The following is a 21,432-nucleotide window of genomic DNA, read 5'->3' as shown; positions in this document are numbered from 1 at the left end:
CATTAGATTTTCCATCAATTGTATTCAACTACATAGTATGGAAGAACCAGTTTTGAAGAGAATTGTTCAGAGTGCACAAAGTGGAATAGACGAGTCATTATGGAATGTGATTGGTTTTTTTGTTATGTTTTTTGTTTTGTCTTATTTGTTAACTTTTTTTTTGTTTATTAAAATTGTAAAATGAATGGATGAAGACATGAATATAATTAAATTAGTGTTTCTCGACGTTTTGTGGTGCCCATAGAACGCATCACTAATTTAATTGTATGAATTTGTTATATATTGATTGTTTTTGTTGTGCTTCAGGGTTTAAGAGAATCAATTACAACTTATGTTATGAGATCCATGTGTGTAGAAAGGTTAGTTGGATAATTGTCCACTACATACAGCCTGAGATTGCCCTTCAGGATATTTAGAAGCATCAATTATAAAAACTTCATCAAAGATGGTTAGAGGTGATTATATCTTAAATGAGTTGAATGAAAATGTCGAAAATTGTGGTGGGGAAAGAGCATTGTCGGAGAGACTTCAGAGTAGGTATAAATGTCGAGGAAGACCAGTCAGACATATGTGACATGTGAATACCAAATTGTAATTTTTGTATTAATCTTTGTAATGATGTAAATGTAATCCTTAAAGGGGGGTCTTGGAATTATGCTTACATTAGTAGATAAGTAGGATTGAGTTGTTGGTTGTTGGAGTTTTGTTGAGAGATTTTTCTCAACAATATTCTCCTTGTTTGGAATCTATTAGATTTCATGAGAACTATTTATGTCGCTTGTAATTTTTGTTTGAAAGGAACCATATACGAATTGTTTTGTTTGCACTATGTCTATTCCTCATATTTCCTTGTTGTAGGTGATAAATGCTTTTTTGATAATATATAAAAAAAATATTTTCGATGATGAATTACATTAACATGAGATTAAAAATGAATGTTAACCAATTCTAAATATTGTTACTGATTAAATTTTTTTCTATATAACTCTCAAATCTAAATATAAAATTTATTTCCTATATTAGCTAATTTATTAGAAAAAAATATAAATATGTTATTGATTCATGTTGGACTTTTGAGAATATTAATTTTCCTAAGAGCATTAATTCACATTCCCATTCCCATTTAAGATATTGTCATCATGTGATAATATATTTTATTGAAAATGTAAAACTTATATATTACCATTAAAAGTGACTTTTATATATATATATATATATATATACGGGCTACATATAAACGAATTATCGAAACATATTATTTTAGGATGGGATATTACTACATCATTTGTGTTACTAAACACACACTTAAGGTGTAAATAATTGAACACTTAATTTTATTTCTGATATTGTTCTTTATTTATGTGATTAGCTTGAAATTAATATTTTGAAAAAAAACTAATTATCATTGGATGCCATATAATAAAATTAACATAAATCTATCTTATATTTAAATTTATTTAGGTAGTAGGATGAATGACAAAAATAGCTAAGATCTAAATCTCTTAGTTATTAAGTTAATATGGTTTTAAAAATAAATAAATTAAAATGAAGATGATGGAATTATATTAATTATCTTTATATATATATATATATATATAGTCATTTCAGTTTATTTTGAGTGGTTGACCCTCCTCACCAAAGTTCAATTGGTAGAAGTTAAAATATGATATATTATTATTATTATTATTATTATTATTATTATTTACTTTCATTAAATTTATTTGTCACATACCCCCTAGGCACCACACCACTAACTACCTACTATGCTTTACTTGATCCATGATGTGGACTTTTAGGTTCCATTAATAGACTTATTTACTACAACATGAATAAACCCTTCAACATTTCGTGTGCATACATTACAACTTGGAGGAAAGAATCAATCATGGTCACTCAACATGATGACCTTATCCATTCAGAATTTCAGTACTTTGATGACTTCATACAAACATTAATAGAATAGTTAGCATAAACACACTGTAGCTAGCATTGCAATATATCATTTTTATAATCCTATGGGAAAATTCGAAGGGATAATGACATATATATTATGCAATATGAGCCTCATTATACGCAATTCACTCCAAAATGCATAATGCATAACATCGATAACCTGAACCATAAGTTATACGTTTTCAAGCCTTAGAAGTTATATATATATATATATATAGTATCTCATGCATAATTGTTTACCATATTAAAAATGGAGATGACACATAAGTTTAAAGATGTGACAACATAAAAATTATTTCATAAAACCCACGTATTATGTTCCTTCGCTAAATTAAACTTGGATTACATTTATGTACAATAATTGTAACATGTATTCATATATAATCATCTCATAGCAAGGACAACTCAAGCAAATTCTCTCATATGCTAAATGAATTGACAACATAAAGGGTAAGGAGACAACATATAGAACATCCCATGCAAATCAGATTATCTTAAAGAATGTCACTTGGAAATCAAGCAGTGCAACCCAACCTAGCACTTTCTTCTTCCAGTTCAAGCCTGAGCTGAGAGTCCTTGTCGTAGATCATTTTCCTCATGTTGATATATTAAATGCGTATTTAATATTCTCTTTCATGATATGGATTCCATTAGCAGCATCCTTCTTTTATGGATCTTTTTATCCATTTGCCTATGCTTTTCCTAGAAAAGTGTGCCTTTCTCTCCCGTGAGGCTTTTCCTCATAAAAACCTACCTTTCTATCTCGCAATCCTTTTATGTTTTTCTTAACTTATGATATTTCTCCATCTAAGTAGCTTAATCAATATTTTTCTCCAATCAATTAAGCTTATTTGAATTGGATCTAGAAGTCCTATCATGAAGGAATTATCCCATCCCATTCACAAATGGGATTTGGCAAGAATCCCATCCCTTGGTGTCTCATTTTTCCAAGTGATTAAATTATTTTATTTAATAATAATGTATTTACTTTCCTTGTTACACATCAAACCTAACATTTCTTAGCTTAGGCTAGGAGATTTTTACATACAATGGAGGGGTGTTACATACTCCCGGCCTTAAATGTACACCGTCCTGGGTGCCTTACTACATATTGCAATATAATTTCCTCGTTCTCAAGTAGATTTTTATAAATTTATAGGCTCCCATGGCCTTTCCATCTGATTCAGATCTTTCGATATATGTCGGTTACAAAGGATTTATAACAACACATCTCCTTCCATTGCTAGCTATAACATTTGTTTCTATCAATTTTGTGAAATATTTTAGATGGAGAAACTCAACCTTGTTTACCACAGTGAATGTCATATATTGACATAAAATACTATTATTTGAGTAACTACCAGTTATGTTTCCCGTCACGAAAGAAATGCATGTCGCTCCAATGCATTATTCCAATGCCTTTGTATTCTTTCTGAACACTTGCCTCCTCTAGTTTCCCTGCATTAGTCACAAAAAGTCAAACTAGCACAATTGACTAATCAACATGTATAAAATATCATATGAGGTTAGCTCAAACATAACTGTCAAAATCAAAACTCATTATTAACCATCATAAAGCGTAACCATATGTCATATGTATACTAATACTGAAGCAAAATACAAATACTTATCCTTAGTTTCTAATACCAGTTTTTAGCTTCCACTTTTATCTTGCCTCTATATGTACTCCGGATTGGTTTCCTCGAAAAATAATCACCCAGTGCCTTCGTGCACACATACACATACGGTGCATTACACACAGTTATACATGTAATATACCATCATTGAATACATGCATCCATACCAGTACCATATGTACCATTTGTACACATTACCACCTGTACATGTGTACCTAATATCAATGTCCATAATGTTACCTGCATGACATATACTTCATCCACATGTTTTCAACCATGTTAGTATTATGCAAAGAATTCCTTTATTTATTACTTTTACGCAAGTTTGATCAAGTCTTGCTTAGTTTATCGATTGTAGAATAAGGAATTTTGTGGACCTCTTCAAATTCCACAACGAGTGAATAATTTTATGTCAACATATTAAAGTACTTTTATTTAGCCAATTCTTTGCATGTGTCTTATGGTTGTAGTACAATGTCAGTAAAATAATACCACAGAAGTAATCATGCATACTGCAACTTTATGATACCCATAACTTTGAGTTTTGGGATTTCATCTGTCACTTAGACAAGTTTTTAACAACAATGGAATATGACCTCTCCTTAATCATAAAGGAGACTATTGACTATTATAGTTAGTCTCACATGGAAATTTGAAGTCTAAGAACAAGCTTAACTTTCTCTTTAACGAAGAAAATGATGGTTTGGTACTCGAAAGTACCCGTAAACTAATCATGTCATATGATTTATTGTTGCTATTTGTACACTTCTTCCAACCCTTCTTATCTAAGAATAATTCAGTGTATGTCCAAAACCAATTGAACAATTAGTAGGCAAGCACATCCACCTCCTGTACATAAGTTATAAATGAAAGTTACACTGTATTGACTTGCACACCATCTAACTTTTTTAGGCACTATGTGCACCAGGGTGTGATCCTAGGGCATTTATATGTTAACACCTCATTTAACATCCAATCAACTGAAAGAGAATATAACTCATTTATCAATTATCAAATTCACTAACATGAATTCGTACGTTGTTTATGCAATACTTGCTATGTAGTCCCATTAAGAACCAGACAACACTATTAATGTAATCAGACATGTAGACTAGTTTAAGATTGCTGGATAGTCAATAGTCTTCCAAAATATGTATTTCATATTATGCGTTTGTCCATTTATTAGATACCCAATATATTTGTGTACAATAATCGTGATTACTAGTACCACTTTAGTTATCATCTTCTTAATTTAGCAACAAGTTTTTGCATGATTTGTTATTCTCTCTCTTCCTCATCTAAAACATTTTATATGTTCCATTTTTCTTGATGTCTGTATTATTTTTCTACCAGCCTAATATCATTAGATCATCATAAGTTGTACTAATGTAAATCCTTTTTCTTTACCAAAAATTTGTTAACTCGTTCGAAAAAGTCATGTTCTAAATCTATTGTACTTCTTACTAGCCATTAGGTTGCATTTGAATGTTCTAATTTGTTTGTCTTTTATGTTTCATAAAGCTTATTTATACACCCAAATTATTTTAATCTTATCGCTTCCCATATTAAATGCATTTGCAAGATCTATAATCCTTTTACTAAAAGTATCCTTTTCTTGCTCTAGATTTGAAATCCTTCTATTTGTAAGATATCAGCAGAACCCCATCTATACCTGGATGGAGATGAACATCAATATTGTGAAGTTTGAGGTTACATGCGTTGAGTTGACACATTGGAATTTGAGTAAACTTACGAATGTGTCCTTGAACTTGTATTTAATATTGTCTTAATAATATTAATCGCGATCCTTAGGAGATTCTTTTACACTTCCATTATGTATTGGTACTTTTGGGTGACTGTCCCATTGACCTACTTATGAAGTTCATACAATTATGCATGTATGATGTCTTCATGCATACAATAATTTGTATTGCATGTTTGCACATTCTTCACAACTGTGACCCTAGTTTAGTCTAGATTTGAACATATAATTTGTGCTTATAATTTATTATAGTTACAATTATTTAGATATTGTTTTACTCAAAGACACATATAGGTCAAAACTATGCATGTCCAATGAAATATGCATATGTTACTCAATATAATAACCTGGTAAGGTTAAGTTCACTTCAATAGAATTTTCCCTAGTGAGAAAATTACATTCCAAAATGGATTGTATCATCAGATGTAGATGCACCAAATATTAAGCTGAAATACAATTTTTACAAATACATAGTCTCATACAACGACCTATACTTCATGATATTATGATATTTCATCGGAACTTTTATTAAATAAATCCTCCAGAATCTTTTCTATAGTGGAACCCACTTAAGTAGCCATTAGCATATGTTAATGTTGATAGTATGGCAAGGACGTCTTACATGAAGATTTATATAGTTTCCATTTATATACTTAAATTTTTTATTTTTCCTCATGTTCTCCATGATCTATGGAAAGAAAACACTTAACTTTTTATTTCATAAATCTCATCGCTTCTTCCCTTAATATTTCAAGATCTCTATATGCATAAACATTATAGCATAAACATTATTTCACTTTTTCCTAAGCTTGTTATATGATTTACCCTTATGTGGAGGCATTTAATATTTGAACCCTCTCATTCCTAAATGATATATATATCCTTCTTACAGATGTATTACCAGTTATCCAATTGATTTACTCCTTCTATAAAATAACCATACTTTAAAATTGTTTATTTCTCCCACTCTACTATGAATCATTGAAGAGTATGAAAGTATCTTAGACCGATTTAAGATCATTCAACAATAATTTAAGTTTTGACAAACTTCCACCACATATAATAAGTATAATTTAAACCTTCACTTAATTCAATAAGTAGGCACAATAAAAACAACCACTTCATTAATCACACAACAAATAACATGTTGATTATTTATTTTCATTACTATTTATTCAATATCGTAGAATGATGTGTTTATTCTTCAAGCTCGATTATGAATATCTAGCATCTTTATAAGTTTTTAACACAGGTTAATTGTGAGAGTTTTGATCCATCCATTCATGTAAGTATATCACTGCAGCTCATTGTAACCACGCCATTGGGCCCTTCATGCAAGTCATACATATATGTAAAAATAGGCATGTAATCACATCATGAATATCTCCTTTCATCATAACGTAAATTTGCAACTTCGAAGATAAAGTATTCCTATCCTTCTATTTTATGCATAAAACAAAATAATTCGTATAAACTGTACACATTCTTCTCTGTGGTTTGTTTATACACAAAGTTCCCCCAAGTCTATTAAACTTGTTTTGACTACTTAAATAAGTATGCAGACTACTCTAAAAACAATATGGTTGTCATCAACGAAATTATGGCATATTTATCAACATGTTTTGGTATTTTTTTCACACAGTCAGTGTACCAAATAAAACATGTGCAATCTTCATCAATACAACCAATACCTTCCACTACTAATAGGTATTTGCCATGTTTTTTTTTTCAACTCCCATATTTAGTCTACATAGTCTTCCAATGTACAAAGTCATTTAGTTAGAAAGAGTTCACTCATGCAATTCTGTAATCTTAACTTCATAATGATAATAATTTCAAATCTATTTTTAGTTGAAGTATTTCCTGAATTATTTTCAAGAAAAAATCCTTCCCTTGATTGCTTTCACTTGTGATAAAAGAAAGCTATGCCATTTAAATTAAATTTGGAAGCTAGGGAACGAGCTTATAAATATTTACTCTTATTAGGAAAGCCATGCTTAGTCTTATTACACAAGTCTCTTGTCCTCAGTATGCAGAGTTGTCATTGATAATGTATATAGAAGTATAATCACATTTACCATTTTATGTGACAAAAGAAATAGATTGGTTAATCAAGCAATTTCTTACCATTGGAGGACATTCTAGCTCACAATTGTAAGGCATACGTAAAAAAGACAACACACTTAATTTTCCACAACATGTAAATTTGTTAGGAAGGACACATGGATTTTAGAGGAGAAGTTCACTTATAACAGAATCCTACCATGGCATGCAACTTATGTTAAGGGTAACGAAATAGATTTGAAATATGTTGGGCTTTGCCAGTGCATGTTTGAATCGTGTTGTTGATAGCAAGGACAGTAAGTGAAGGGGGGTGGACGAAAGGATTGATTTAATTATTGATCGTCCGCCATCTTCCCATGACATCTCATGTGGCTTGAACATCAATCAAGTAGGGTGTCTACATACCCCATTGTCCTTGGTGTGCTGAATTGATCAAAAATTTCATCATCAGGCTATCTCGCCCTATAGACAAAAATGAACACTTGAATGCAGCAAGCACTGTAATATAGAACACCTGTGAGCACGTCATCCTCCAATGCATGTGTACATAGATCTTCATCGTTTGTTTCATCAAACTATAAGATATAGATTTGAACATTCTATCCTTCTTGCATTAGTCCTCAACCTACACAAGCATATGGTTTTTGAGGGTATTTCACATATTATTATATTTTCAATAATTTTGGTGAGCTTTAATTTTCTAGTTGATGTGTTATATATTATACCTAGTCTTAAAAGTAATTATGTACCATGATGAAAGAAATGTCAATAATTTGCTAGTTCACAATTAAATTAAAATTTATAGATCTCAATGATTTGTTAATTCACAATTAAATTAACATTTAGAGGTAAAGGGAATATCAAAGTAAATTTTAGTTTTGTTTAGATGTTATTTAGTGGTTTAGTTGAAGTGTTATTTTAGTGATTAAATTCAATTTAGATATCTATAAAAATAGAATATAACATTATTACGATTGAATCCCAATAACATTGCCCAAATCAAAAGGAAAAGGGGGCATACTTAAAAGGGAAAGAAAAATGAAGCAGATATGCATCACCAATATTCGGGAGAATTATCTACAATATTTCACTACAGCTCCAATGCAATCCCTGCGAAATAGGGCAACGTCGACATAACTTCCCTGCAGATTGGATCTGCTTTTCTCGAGTACCATCATCTGGTAAGACGCCCATGAAACGCATGTGGTTCCGTGGTCCACGGTCCCTCCCTGCGTATGTCTCAAAAACGCTATTTCAAGTTGATCGCCGTCAAAATTGACGTCCGACCAACAATTCCGTGACATAATCAATTCCGGAGGGCAGAATACCTGGCCAGTTTGAAATGTCGTTTGAAATGCCAATCAAAGATTTCAAATTTCCGAAGTAACCGTTGCGTTGTGCATGTAACGCCAAAAAGGCCAATAACGATGTAACTTCCCTAGAGATTGGATATCCTTTTTTCCATTAAGCACATCGATTATGTGGTCCCTGCGCATGCCTAAAAAACCGTCACACAATCAAGTAGTTCATTCCATCACGCCACACCCTTATCAAACTTCGCTTTCTTGTTATTCCGACGTGCAGAATGCCTTTCTTGTTATTCCGATGTGCAGAATAGTTTGGAAGTTCCGGTAAATGATTTTAAATTTCCTACGAACGCTAACCGATGAGTGCCTCATTTGTCTATAAAACCACATACAATTTTAAAGCATTCATTTCATTCCTCTCATATCTTTGGCACTCTGAACTGTAGGTTGGTCGTGTGGATGGTCGATGTCTGTATATATTTGTTCTGTGTTTTTATATAGGGGATGTCTACAGTTGCTCTGTGGTTTATGTTGCTCAGAGGCTATCCGAAAGCTTTGGATGCATGGAGACAAGCTTTTCTTCTATGTAAAAATCTGGTATGATTTCATTCTTAGTATGCTAAACTTTTCTCCACTCAGATTTCATGGAAGGAAACATATGTTTTGTGTTTTTTTATAGTTTGTTTCGAAATTTTCGTGTAATCTTAATTGATTTTTGATGTGTTATTATATTTTTTTGTATACCCAGGTACCTGCTGTTGCATACTTTCATCGTTGGAGAATTGTGATAAGCAGAGTTGGTCAGGCACTCCATCAATCATAACAGGTAAATAGATACGCAATTCCCAGTCATACTTTTTTCTATAATAACAATAACAAGTATAATACTTATGTGTACCATATCATATTTTCAGTATGTTCGCCTGTGTTTCTCACCTTTCTATATTACTTTTACTCCACAATTTTTCTGTGTTTACTGTTGCTTTGTGTTGCTACTTCTATGCGTTTATCTTATTCCTAAAATTCTGTGTTGATCGTTGCTTTGTGTTAATATTTCTTTTAACGTTCAAATTAAAGTATCCAACGATACGCCCGGCTTAAAACCACTGAAATTTCTCTTTCTATGTTAGTAACATGCAGTTTAGAGTGTCAGGGTTATCTGTACCAATCTCTTTCTATGTTATATGTTTTCATTTATAATTTTCTTCAGGGTTGTTGTACAAATCTTACATCCACGCCCATATTAGAAGTAGCTACGTCCACGAATATGAGCAACTTACATCCAAGTGTATAGATGGGACGTTGTATAAATGGGACGTTGTAAACTTAGGCACTTCTTGTTTTTGTCATAAACTCTTGTTGAGTCCAGCTTTTAAGGGCGTCAAAGCCGTATGGCCAGGAAAAAATGTACTTCTCATTACATTTCATAGCAACCGTTTAGGATAAAGAAAGAACCATATTCCATGAATATGAGTAGTTTAAATCCTAGAGAGTATAAATGGGAGGTTGTAAACCCGACACTTCTTTTTTTTACAAACTCTTCTCAAGTCGAGATTTTAAAGGACTTTTTAAACGCTTTACACAATAAATATTTGCATATTTTATATAAAAATTTTAAATTCGTGATGATATATTAGGGATGATATTTTAAAAAAGTTGTTTTGTAATATTACAAAGACAATGATAATTCTTTTTAAATATATTATCATTTATCTCTTATAACTTTAATGTGTTTTATTGTTTTATATATTATAGATACTTTATTAAATCAATTATTTTATTCATTATTGAGTATACTATTACATGATATTTTCATTATATTGTACATTTTACTTTTTAACATTTACAACTCGAAAACCATTAGGATATATTGTTATTAGTATTGGCTTATTATTTATACAAATATTTAAATATTATTTAAAAAAGAAATCTAACTAAATAATAATTATAATATAAAATTAAGTATATGGTAAAACTATATTAATTTATTTTACAAAATAGTCTTATTATAAGTAATGATATATTTGTTCATTGGATTTGTGAACTTTACTTAATGTAATAATATATTGTTTGATTTTTTAACATTATTTGAGTATAATAGTATAATGTGTTGTAGATATTATGAAAGATTTGATGTAAGAAAGGGAGTGAGGGAGGGAAATGGTTGTGGGAAGAGATGAAGGGTAGATGGGTGGATGGTAGGTAGTGGGAGTGTAAGAGGGAGGGAGTGGGAGTATAAGAGGGAGGGATGGAGTGGGTCGGCTAGAGGGAAATAAATGAAGTAGGGAATTTGGGAGAGGAAAATTAATGAAGGAGGCAATGGGGGGAGAGGGAAAGGGAGAGGGAAATTAATGAAGGAGGCAATGGGGGAGAGGGAAGGGGAGAAAGGGGAGAGATAAAGGGGAGGGAGTGGGGAAGAGGGAAAGGGAGAGGGAGAGGGAGGGGAGGAAAGGGGAGAGACAAAGGGGAGTGAGTGAGGAAGAGAGTGAGAGGAAGGAAGGTGGGGTGATATGGGTAGAGGAGGAGGAGGTGGAGGAGGAGGATGCAATGGTGGAGATGTGGGTGGTAGGGGAGGAGGTTACACGATTGCAGACGGAGGTAGAGAATGTGCAAGATGCAGAGGGGAAGTGGGGGGAGGCAGAACAGGAGGGGCGGGAGGTGGCGGCAGAGGAGGGGGAGGACAGAGAGGGTGGTGGAGGTGGTGACAGGGGAGGAGGAGGGGTAGGAGGAAGGGGAGGAGATGACGAAGGAGGCAATGGGAAAAGAGGAGGAGGGGGAGGTAGAGGCAGAGGCGGGGGTGGAGGCAGAGGAGGATGAGGTAGAGGTGGGGGTGGAGGCAGAGGAGGATGAGGTAGAGGCGAAGGAGGAGGAGGAGGAGGAGGGGGGCAGGTAGAGGGGGAGGAGGAAGAGAAGGAGGCGGGGAAGAGGGAGGAAGGGGGCAGGAGGAGGCAGGTGGGGGGGAAGTAGGAGGAGGAGGAGGAGGGGGCAGAGGAGGGAGGAGGAGGGGAGGTAAGAAAAGGAGGAGGAGGAGGGGGCGAAGGTAGAGGAGGAGGAGGAGGAGGAGGAGGAAGACAAGGAGGAGGCAGAAAAGGAGGAGGGGAAGGAGGCAGTGGGGTACATCGAGGAGGAGGAGGAAGTGGGTGAGGCGAAGGAGGAGGAGGAGGAGGCAGGGGTGGAGGCAGAGGGGAGGTAGAGGGGGAGGAGGGGGGATGAGGGCAGGCTAAGCAGGGGAGGAGGGGGGGGGGGCGGATGCAGAGGAGGAGCAAGAGGAGGAAGATTGGGGAGGAGGAGGAGGAAGAGGAGGAGGTAGCGATGGAGGTGGAGGGGAGGCAGAGGAGGAGGAGGAGGGGGGGAGGTAGAGGTCAAGGAGGAGGGGTTGGGGAGGTAGAGGTCAAGGAAGAGGGGGTGTAGGCAGATGTGGAGGAGAGGGGGAGGAGGGGATGGTAGAGGTCGAGTAGGAGGGTGTGTAGGCAGAGGCGGAGGAGAGGGGGAGGAGGAGGACGTCGAGGAGGAGGATGGGGAAAGGAGGAGGAGGAGGAAGGGACTTAGAGGATGACGTCGAGGAGGAGGAGGGGGAGAGGAGGAGGAGGAGGTTGTGGATGCAAAGGCGGAGGAGGGGGTGAGGAGGAGGATGTTGAGGAGGAGGAGGGGGGAGGAGCAGGAGGGGTCAGAGGTGGAGGTGGAGGAGGAGGAGGAGGAGGGGGACATCGTGGAGGAGGGGGGGAGTGGGAGGAGGGGAAGCGGCAGGAGGAGGAGGAGGAGGAGGAGGACGGGGTAAGGGCAGAGGCAGATGCAAAGGAGGAGGAGGGGGAGTGGGTGGATGTGGAGGAGGGGGGAGTAAGGGGTGGAGGAAGAGGAGGAGGCGGGGGGGAGGTAGAGGCAGAGGAAGTGTAGGGGGCAGGTAGAGGCGAAGGAGGAGGAGGAGGAGGAGGAGGGTACGGGGGGCGGCATGGAGGAGGAGGAGGAGGATTGGGGGGCGGGGCGGGTGGTTGTCCGAAGGGCAGAGTAGTTGTAGGAGGAGGGGGGCGGAGGAGGACAAGTAGGCAGAGGACGAGGTGGAGGAGTAGGAGTGTGAGAAGAAGGATATGGGAGGGGAAGGTGGAGGAAGAGGCAAAGGAGGAGAAGGGGGAGGAGAAGGAGGAGGTGTGGGTGGTGGTAGAGGTGGAGGTAGAGGAGGGGGGAGGAGGAGGAGTGGTTGGAGGTGGAGGAGGACGAGGAGGACGAGGAGGATGAGGAGGAGTGGTTGGAGGTGGAGGTGGAAGGCGGGGCAGGAGGAGGGTAACTAGAGGAGGAGGAGGAGGAGAAGGCGACAGAGGCAGAGGAGGATGACGAGGAGGAGAAGGAGGAAGGGGGATGTGGAGGAAGCGGAGGAGAGGAAGGCATAAAGGGGCAGGTGGATGAGGAGGAGGAGGAGGGGGGAGGTGGAGGAAGAGGAGGAGAAGGAGGCACAAGGGGCGAGGAAAAGGAGGAGGAGGAGGAGGAGGAGTAGGAGGGGTGGTGGAGGTGGACGAGGAGGAAAAGGTAAGTGGGAAGAAGAGGAGGGGGAGGGGTCAGAGGAGGAGGAGGAGGAGGTGGGAGGGGAGGTAGAGGAGGAGGAGGAGGAGGAAGGGGTGGGAGGAGGAGGAGGATGAGTAGGAGGAGGAGGAGGCGGGGGAGGTATAAGCAGAGGAGGAGGAAGAGGAGGAGGAGGAGCAGGAGGAGGAGGAGAAGGTGAGGTAGAAGCAGAGGAGGAGGAGGAGGAGGAGGAGCAGGAGGAGGCAGATGGGGAGGAGGGGGTGAGGAGGCAAAGGGGGAGTAGGGGGTGAGGAGGAGGATGAGGAGGAGGGGGGAAGGAAGGGGGGGAGGGTGATTAGCACGAGGAGGTGGGTGGAGGAAGTGGGGGAAGGGGGAGTAGCACGAGGAGGGGGGAGAGGAGGACGAGGAGGTAAAGGAGGAGATGGAGGAGGATTAGGATGAGGAGGAGGGGGGGAGGGGGATGCAGAGGCAGAGGGGGAGGAGGTGGAGGGGGTGGTGACAAAGGCGGGAGTAGAGGAGGGGGCAAGGAGGAGGAGTGGTTAGAGGTGGAGGGGGAGGAGAGGCGGGGAAGCAAAGGATGAGTAGGAGGAGGAGGGGGGGTGGAGGTGGAGGAGGAGGAGGAGGAGGAGGAGGAGGAGGAGAGGGTGGAGTCAGAGGCGGAGGTAGAGGAGGGGGGAGGAGGAGCAATGGATCAAGAAGCACCAAGAGTTGGTTTTACACTCCCATTCTGTATTTACACTAGATTTAATTTTGGTGTCAGGCCCATTGACATTCTTATTAGTGTCGTAATTTATTGATGTCCTTTCCAACATGCATACAATGTGGTGTACTACATTTGTGCATTTTGTTCACCACTTTTGACCCTAGTTCCTTCTAGATTGGAATATAATTTGTGTCTCTTATCTACTTTAGTTATAATTATTAAGATGTCTATTTCCTCAAAGAAACTTGTATGTTCCAAAATATGCATGTTCAATTAATTACATATATTTCTCTCGAATATATGAATAATAACCTCGTAAGATTTAGTTCCCTGCAATACTGTATATTTGGAGCATTTTCTTACTAGGGGTGAATTAAAAGACTCATCCAAAACCATATCAAAAATAAATTCCATCATTACATGTAGATGCACCAATCATCACAATAATAAAATTACATAGTCTCCTACTTCATACCAAGACCTGTCTTCCATGAGTAAAATTTTTAGAATTTGTTTTAGGATGGAACCCACTTAATTAACCATAAATTTATTTATGTCCATTTAGATACTTTTATTTGAAATATTTCTTGGTGTTGACCTTGATTTATGGAAATTGTACTTGTAATTTTATCTTTTCTATTTTCCATTTACCTCACAAGAGTTCAACATTTCTTCCCTTAAGATCTCTTATAAGTATCATCTACATTCTAGTTAACGTATGTCCTTGCATAGCAATCGTGCGACTCATAATTTTAATTCTAATGAGTAAAGTAATATGGTGATAGTATGATAGAAGAGACCTATTGGTACAAAATTAAACATAGTATTCAACTTTTTTTATTCCCCATTATTCTTTTCAACACTCCCATGTCTATTTATCCCGCATGATGACCACATCCCTAGAATTTCTCATCCAAATTTTTAATCCAATAATCATACACTACAATTTGTTCATTTATCAAATTCGAATATGAACAAGGTCTATCATTTAAAGTATTTTAAGCCATTTTTACCTCATGGCTCATGGTATAGAATCCATGTGCCCTCCTAAGAGAATTTAATGATAACTTAAGTTTTGGGGAACATATAATGAAATAAAAATTTTACCTTCTACATAATTTACAACACTTAGTAATTAGGAAAAATAGAACAATGACCAATTTTCCATTTATACATATGGAAATTAATTAACCCGTGAATTTTTTTTATTTTATGTATTACTCTTAACTCTACCACAAAATGTAGCCACACCGGATAGTGTATAAAGGAAACAACTATCACAAAATTTACTGGATGCATCCTATCTCCTAGCTCATTGAAGGAGATCATTTCATAGATGCACATGATCAAACATTATGAACATTCCATTGTGAATGGAGAAAATTTCATGTCTCCAGATACACTGGATTGTATTGCTAATCTAAACAAAACATTTCGCTATTTTTTTTTACATTGGGTGTTCAGATGATTAAGTTAATTTTTAATTTACTTTGATTAGCATCCTTCCTCAATTCATTACTTAAATTGGGTGGACAATGTCTTTCGCAATTCAACAAATTAAAAAAAATCCTCAACAGAACAAATTTCCCAATCCCCAAACTGAGTACGATAATTTTAACCTAATTATAAATTGATTTCGGTCAATCTCCTTCCTCAGTTAACATTAGAAAACCCTCAATCCTGTTCACCCAAACCTAGTACAATAATTTTGAAGCAGAGTTTAAAAGAGGGATGGAAGGCTAGCATATGTGGTCATTATGTAATTGCAGATCCTTTTCCTATCTCCCATATGATGCACCAGAATAGCTTCAACATCAAACCTAACATTTCTTAGCTTAGGCTAGGAGATTATTACATACAATGGAGGGGTGTTAGATACTCTCGGCCTTAAATGTACACCGTCCTGGGTGTCTTACTACATATTGCAATATAATTTCCTCGTTCTCAAGTAGATTTTTATGAAGTTATAGGCTCCCATGGCCTTTCCATCTGATTCAGATCTTTCGATATATGTCGGTTAAAAAGGATTTATAACAACACATCTCCTTCCATCGCTAGCTATAACATTTGTTTCTATCAATTTTGTGAGATATTTTAGATGGAGAAACTCAACCTTGTTTATCACAGTGAATGTCATATATTGATATAAAATACTATTATTTGAGTAACTACCAGTTATGTTTCTCGTTTTGAAAGAAATGCATGTCGCTCCAACGCATTATTCCAATGCCTTTTTATTCTTTCTGAATACTTGCTTCCTCTAGTTTCCCTAATTTGTCACAACATGTCGAACTAGCACAATTGACTAATCAACATGTATAAAATATCATATGAGGTTAGCTCAAACATAACCATCAAAATCAAAACTCATTATTAACCATCATAAAGCATAACCATATGTCATATGTATACTAATACTGAAGCAAAATATGAATACTTATCCTTAGTTTCCAATACCAGTTTTTAGCTTCCACTTTTATCTTGCCTCTATATGTACTCTGGATTGGTTTCCTCGAAAAACAATCACCCAGTGCCTTCGTCCACACATACACATAGGGTGCATTACACACACAGTTATACATGTAATATACCATCATTGAATACATGCATCCATACCAGTACCATATGTACCATCTGTACGCATTACCACCTATACATGTGTACCTAATATCAATGTCCATAATGTTACCTGCATGACATATACTTCATCCACATGTTTTCAACCATGTTAGTATTATGCAAAGAATTCCTTTATTTATTACTTTTACGCAAGTTTGATCAAATCTTGCTTAATTTGTCGAATGTAGAATAAGGAATTTTGTGGACCTCTTTAAATTCCACAACGAGTGAATAATTTTATGTCAACATATTCAAGTGCTTTATTTAGCCAATTCTTTTCATGTGTCTTATGGTTGTAGTACAATGTCAGCAAAATAATACCATAGAAGTAATCATGCATACTGCAACTTTATCATACCCATAACTTTTAGTTTTGGGATTTCATCTGTCATGTAGACAAGTTTTTAACAACAATGGAATATGACCTCTCCTTAATCATAAAGAAGACTATTGACTATGATAGTTAGTCTGTCATGGAAATTTGAAGTCTAAGAACAAGGTTAACATTGTCTTTAACGAAGAAAATGATGGTTTGGTACTCAAAAGTACCCCATATGTAAACTAATCATGTCATATGATTTATTGTTTCTACTTTTACACTTCTTCCAACCCTTCTTATCTAAGAATAATTTAGTGTATGTCCAAAACCAATTGAACAATTAGTAGGAAAGCACATCCACCTCCCGTACATAAGTTATAAATGAAAGTTACAATGTATTCACTTGCACACCATCTAACTTTTTTAGGCACTATGTGCACCAAGGTGTGATCCTAGGGAATTTATATGTTAACACCTCATTTAACATTCAATCAACCCAAAGAGAATATAACTCATTTATCGATTATCAAATTCATTAAAATGAATTCCTACGTTATTTATGCAATACTTGCTATGTAGTCCCATTAAGAACCAGACAACTCTATTAATGTAATCAGACATGTAGACTTCTTTAAGATTGCTGGATAGTCAATAGTGTTCCAAAATATGCATTTCATATTATGCATTTGTCCATTTATTAGATACCCAATATATTTGGTGTACAATAATCCTTATTACCAGCACCACTTTAGTTATCATCTTCTTAATTTAGCAACAAGATTTTGCATGATTTGTTATTCTCTTTCTTCCTCTTCTAAAACATTTTATATGTTCCATTTTTCTTGATGTATGTATTATTTTACTACCAGCCTAAGATCATTAGATCATCATAAGTTGTACTAATGAAAATTCTTTTTCTTTACCAAAATTTTTTTAACTCGTTCGGAAAAGTCATGTTCTAAATCTATTGTAATTCTTACTAGCCATTAGGTTGCATTTGAATGTTCTAATTTGTTTGTCTTTTACCTTTCATAAAGCTTATTTATACACCCAAATTATTTTAATCTTATTTCTTCCCATATTAAATTCCTTTGCAAGATCTATAATCCTTTTACTAAAAGTATCCTTTTCTTGCTCTAGATTTGAAATCCTTCTATTTGTAAGATATCACCAGAACCCCATCTATACTTGGATGGAGATGAACATCAATATTGTGAAGTTTGAGGTTTTATGCGTTGAGTTGACACATTGGAATTTGAGTAAACTTACGAATGTGTCCTTGAACTTGTATTTAATATTGTCTTAATAATATTAATCACGATCCTTAGGAGATTCTTTTACACTTCCATTATGTATTGGTATTTTTGGGTGACAGTCCCATTGACCTACTTATGAAGGTCATACAATTATTCATGTATGATGTCTTCATGCATACAATAATTTGTATTGCATGTTTGCACATTCTTCACAATTGTGACCCTAGTTTAGTCTAGATTTGAACATATAATTTGTGCTTATAATTTCTTATAGTTACAATTATTTAGATATTGTTTTACTCAAAGGCACATATAGGTCAAAACTATGCATGTCCAATGAAATCTGCATATGTTACTCAATATAATAACCTGGTAAGGTTAAGTTCACTTCAACAGAATTTTCCCTAATGAAAAAATTACATTCCAAAATGGATTGCATCATCAGATGTAGATGCACCAAATATTAAGTTGAAAGACAATTTTTACAAATACGTAGTCTCATACAATGACCTATACTTCATGATATTATGATATCTCATTGGAACTTTTATTAAATAAACCCTCTAGAATCTTTTCTATAGTGGAACCCACTTAAGTAGCCATCAACATATGTTAATTTTGATAGTATGGCAAGGACGTCTTACCTGATGATTTATATAGTTTCCATTTATCTACTTAATTTTTTTATTTTTGCTCATGTTCTCCATGATCTATGGAAAGAAAACACTTAACATTTTATTTCGTAAAGGCTCGTCACTTCTTCCCTTAATATTTCAAGATCTCTATATGCATAAACATTATAGCATAAACATTATTTCACTTTTTCCTAAGCTTGTTATATGACTTACTCCTCTTATGTGGAGGCATTTAATATTTGAACCCTCCCATTCCTAAATGGTATATATATCCTTCTTACAGATGTATTAGCGGTTATCCAATCGATTTACTCCTTCTATAAAATAACCATACTTTAAAATTGTTTATTTCTCCCACTCTACTATGAATCATTGAAGAGTATGAAAGTATCTTAGAACGATTTAAGATCATTCAACAATAATTTAAGTTGTGACAAACTTCCACCACATATAATAAGTATAATTTAAACTTTCACTTAATTCAATAAGTAGGCACAATAAAAATAATCGCTTCATTAATCACACAACAAATAACATGTTGATTATTTATTTTCATTACTATTTATTCAATATCGTAGAATGATGTGTTTATTCTTCAAGCTCGATTATGAATATCTAGCATCTTAATAAGTTTTTAACACAGGTTAATTGTGAGAGTTTTGATCCATCCATTCATGTAAGCATATCACTGCAGCTCATTGTAATCACGCCATTGGGCCCTTCATGCAAGTCATACATATATGTAAACATAGGCATGTAATCACATCATGAATATCTCCTTTCAACATAACGTAAATTTGCAACTTCGAAGATAAAGTATTTCTATCCTTCTATTTTATGCATAAAACAAAATAATTCGTATAAACTGTACACATTCCTCTCTGTGGTTTGTTTATACACAAAGTTCCCCCAAGTCTATTAAAGTTGTTTTGACTACTTAAATAAGTATGCAGACTACTCTGAAAACAATATCATTGTCATCAAGGAAATCATGGCATATTTATCAACATGTTTTGGTATTTTTTTTCACACAATTAGTGTATCGAATAAAACATGTGCAATCTTCATCAATACAACCAATACCTTCCACTACTAATAGGTATTTGCCATGTTTTTTTTTTCATCTCCCATATTTAGTCTACATAGTCTTCCAATGTACAAAGTCATTTAGTTAGAAGGAGTTCACTCATGCAATTCTGTAATCTTAACATCATAATGATAATAATTTCAAATCTATTTTTAGTCGAAGTATTTCTTGAATTATTTTCATGAAAAATTACTCCCCTTGATTGCTTTCACTTGTGATAAAAGAAAGCTATGTCGTTTAAATTAAATTTGGAAGCTAGGGAATGAGCTTATAAATATTTACTCTTATTAGGAAAACCATGCTTAGTCTTATTACCCAAGTCTCTTGTCCTCAGTATGCAACGTTGTCATTGATAATGTACCGTAGAAGTATAATCACATTTACCGTTCTATGTGACAAAAGAAATAGATTGGTTAATCAAGCAATTTCTTACCATTGGAGGACTTTTCATTCTAGCTCACAACTGTAAGGCATACGTAAAAAAGACAACAAATTTAATTTTCCACAACATGTAAATTTGTTAGGAAGGACACATGGATTTTAGAGGAGAAGTTCACTTATAACAAAATCCTACTATGGCATGCAACTTATGTTAAGGGTAACGAAATAGATTTGAAATATGTTGGGCTTCACCAGTGCATGTTTGAATCGTGTTGTTGATAGCAAAGTAAGTGAAGGGGGGTGGACGAAAGGATTGATTTAATTATTGATCGTCTACCATCTTCCCATGACATCTCATGTGGCTTGAACATCAATCAAGTAGGGTGTCTACATACCCCATTGTCCTTGGTGTGCTGAATTGATCAAAAATTTCATCATCAGGCTATCTCGCCCTATAGACAAAAATGAACACTTGAATGCAGCAAGCAATGTAATATAGAACACCTGTGAGCATGTCATCCTCCAATGCATGCGTACATAGATCTGCATCGTTTGTTTCATCAAACTATAAGATATAGATTTGAACATTCTATCCTTCTTGCCTTAGTCCTCCACCTACACAAGATTATGGTTTTTGAGGATATTTCACATATTATTATATTTTCAGTAATTTTGGAGAGTTTTGATTTTCTAGTTGATGTGTTATATATTATACTTAGTCTTAAAAGTAATTATGTACCATGATGAAAGAAATGTGAATCATTTGCTAGTTCACAATTAAATTAAAATTTATAGATCTCAATGATTTGTTAATTCAGAATTAAATTAACATTTATAGGTAAAGGGAATATCAAAGTAAATTTTAGTTTTGTTTAGATGTTAGTTAGTGGTTTAGTTTAAGTGTTATTTTAGTGATGAAATTCAATTTATATATCTATAAAAATAGAATATAACATTATTACGATTGAATCCCAATAACATTGCCCAAATCAAAAGGAAAATGGGCATACTTAAAAGGGAAAGAAAAATGAAGCAGATATGCATCACCGTATAAATATTCGAGAGAATTATCTACAATATTTCACTACAGCTCCAATGTAATACCTGCGAAATAGGGCAATGTCGACATAACTTCCCTGCAAATTGGATCTGCTTTTCTCGAGTACCATCATCTGTTAACACGCCCATGAAATG

This window comes from Pinus tabuliformis, chromosome 7 (genome assembly GCF_031772625.1).
Source record: "Pinus tabuliformis cultivar Carrire ecotype Pingquan chromosome 7, CPIR1, whole genome shotgun sequence".
Classification (NCBI taxonomy): Eukaryota; Viridiplantae; Streptophyta; class Pinopsida; order Pinales; family Pinaceae; genus Pinus; species Pinus tabuliformis.
Note: the sequence above shows the minus strand (reverse complement) of the source record.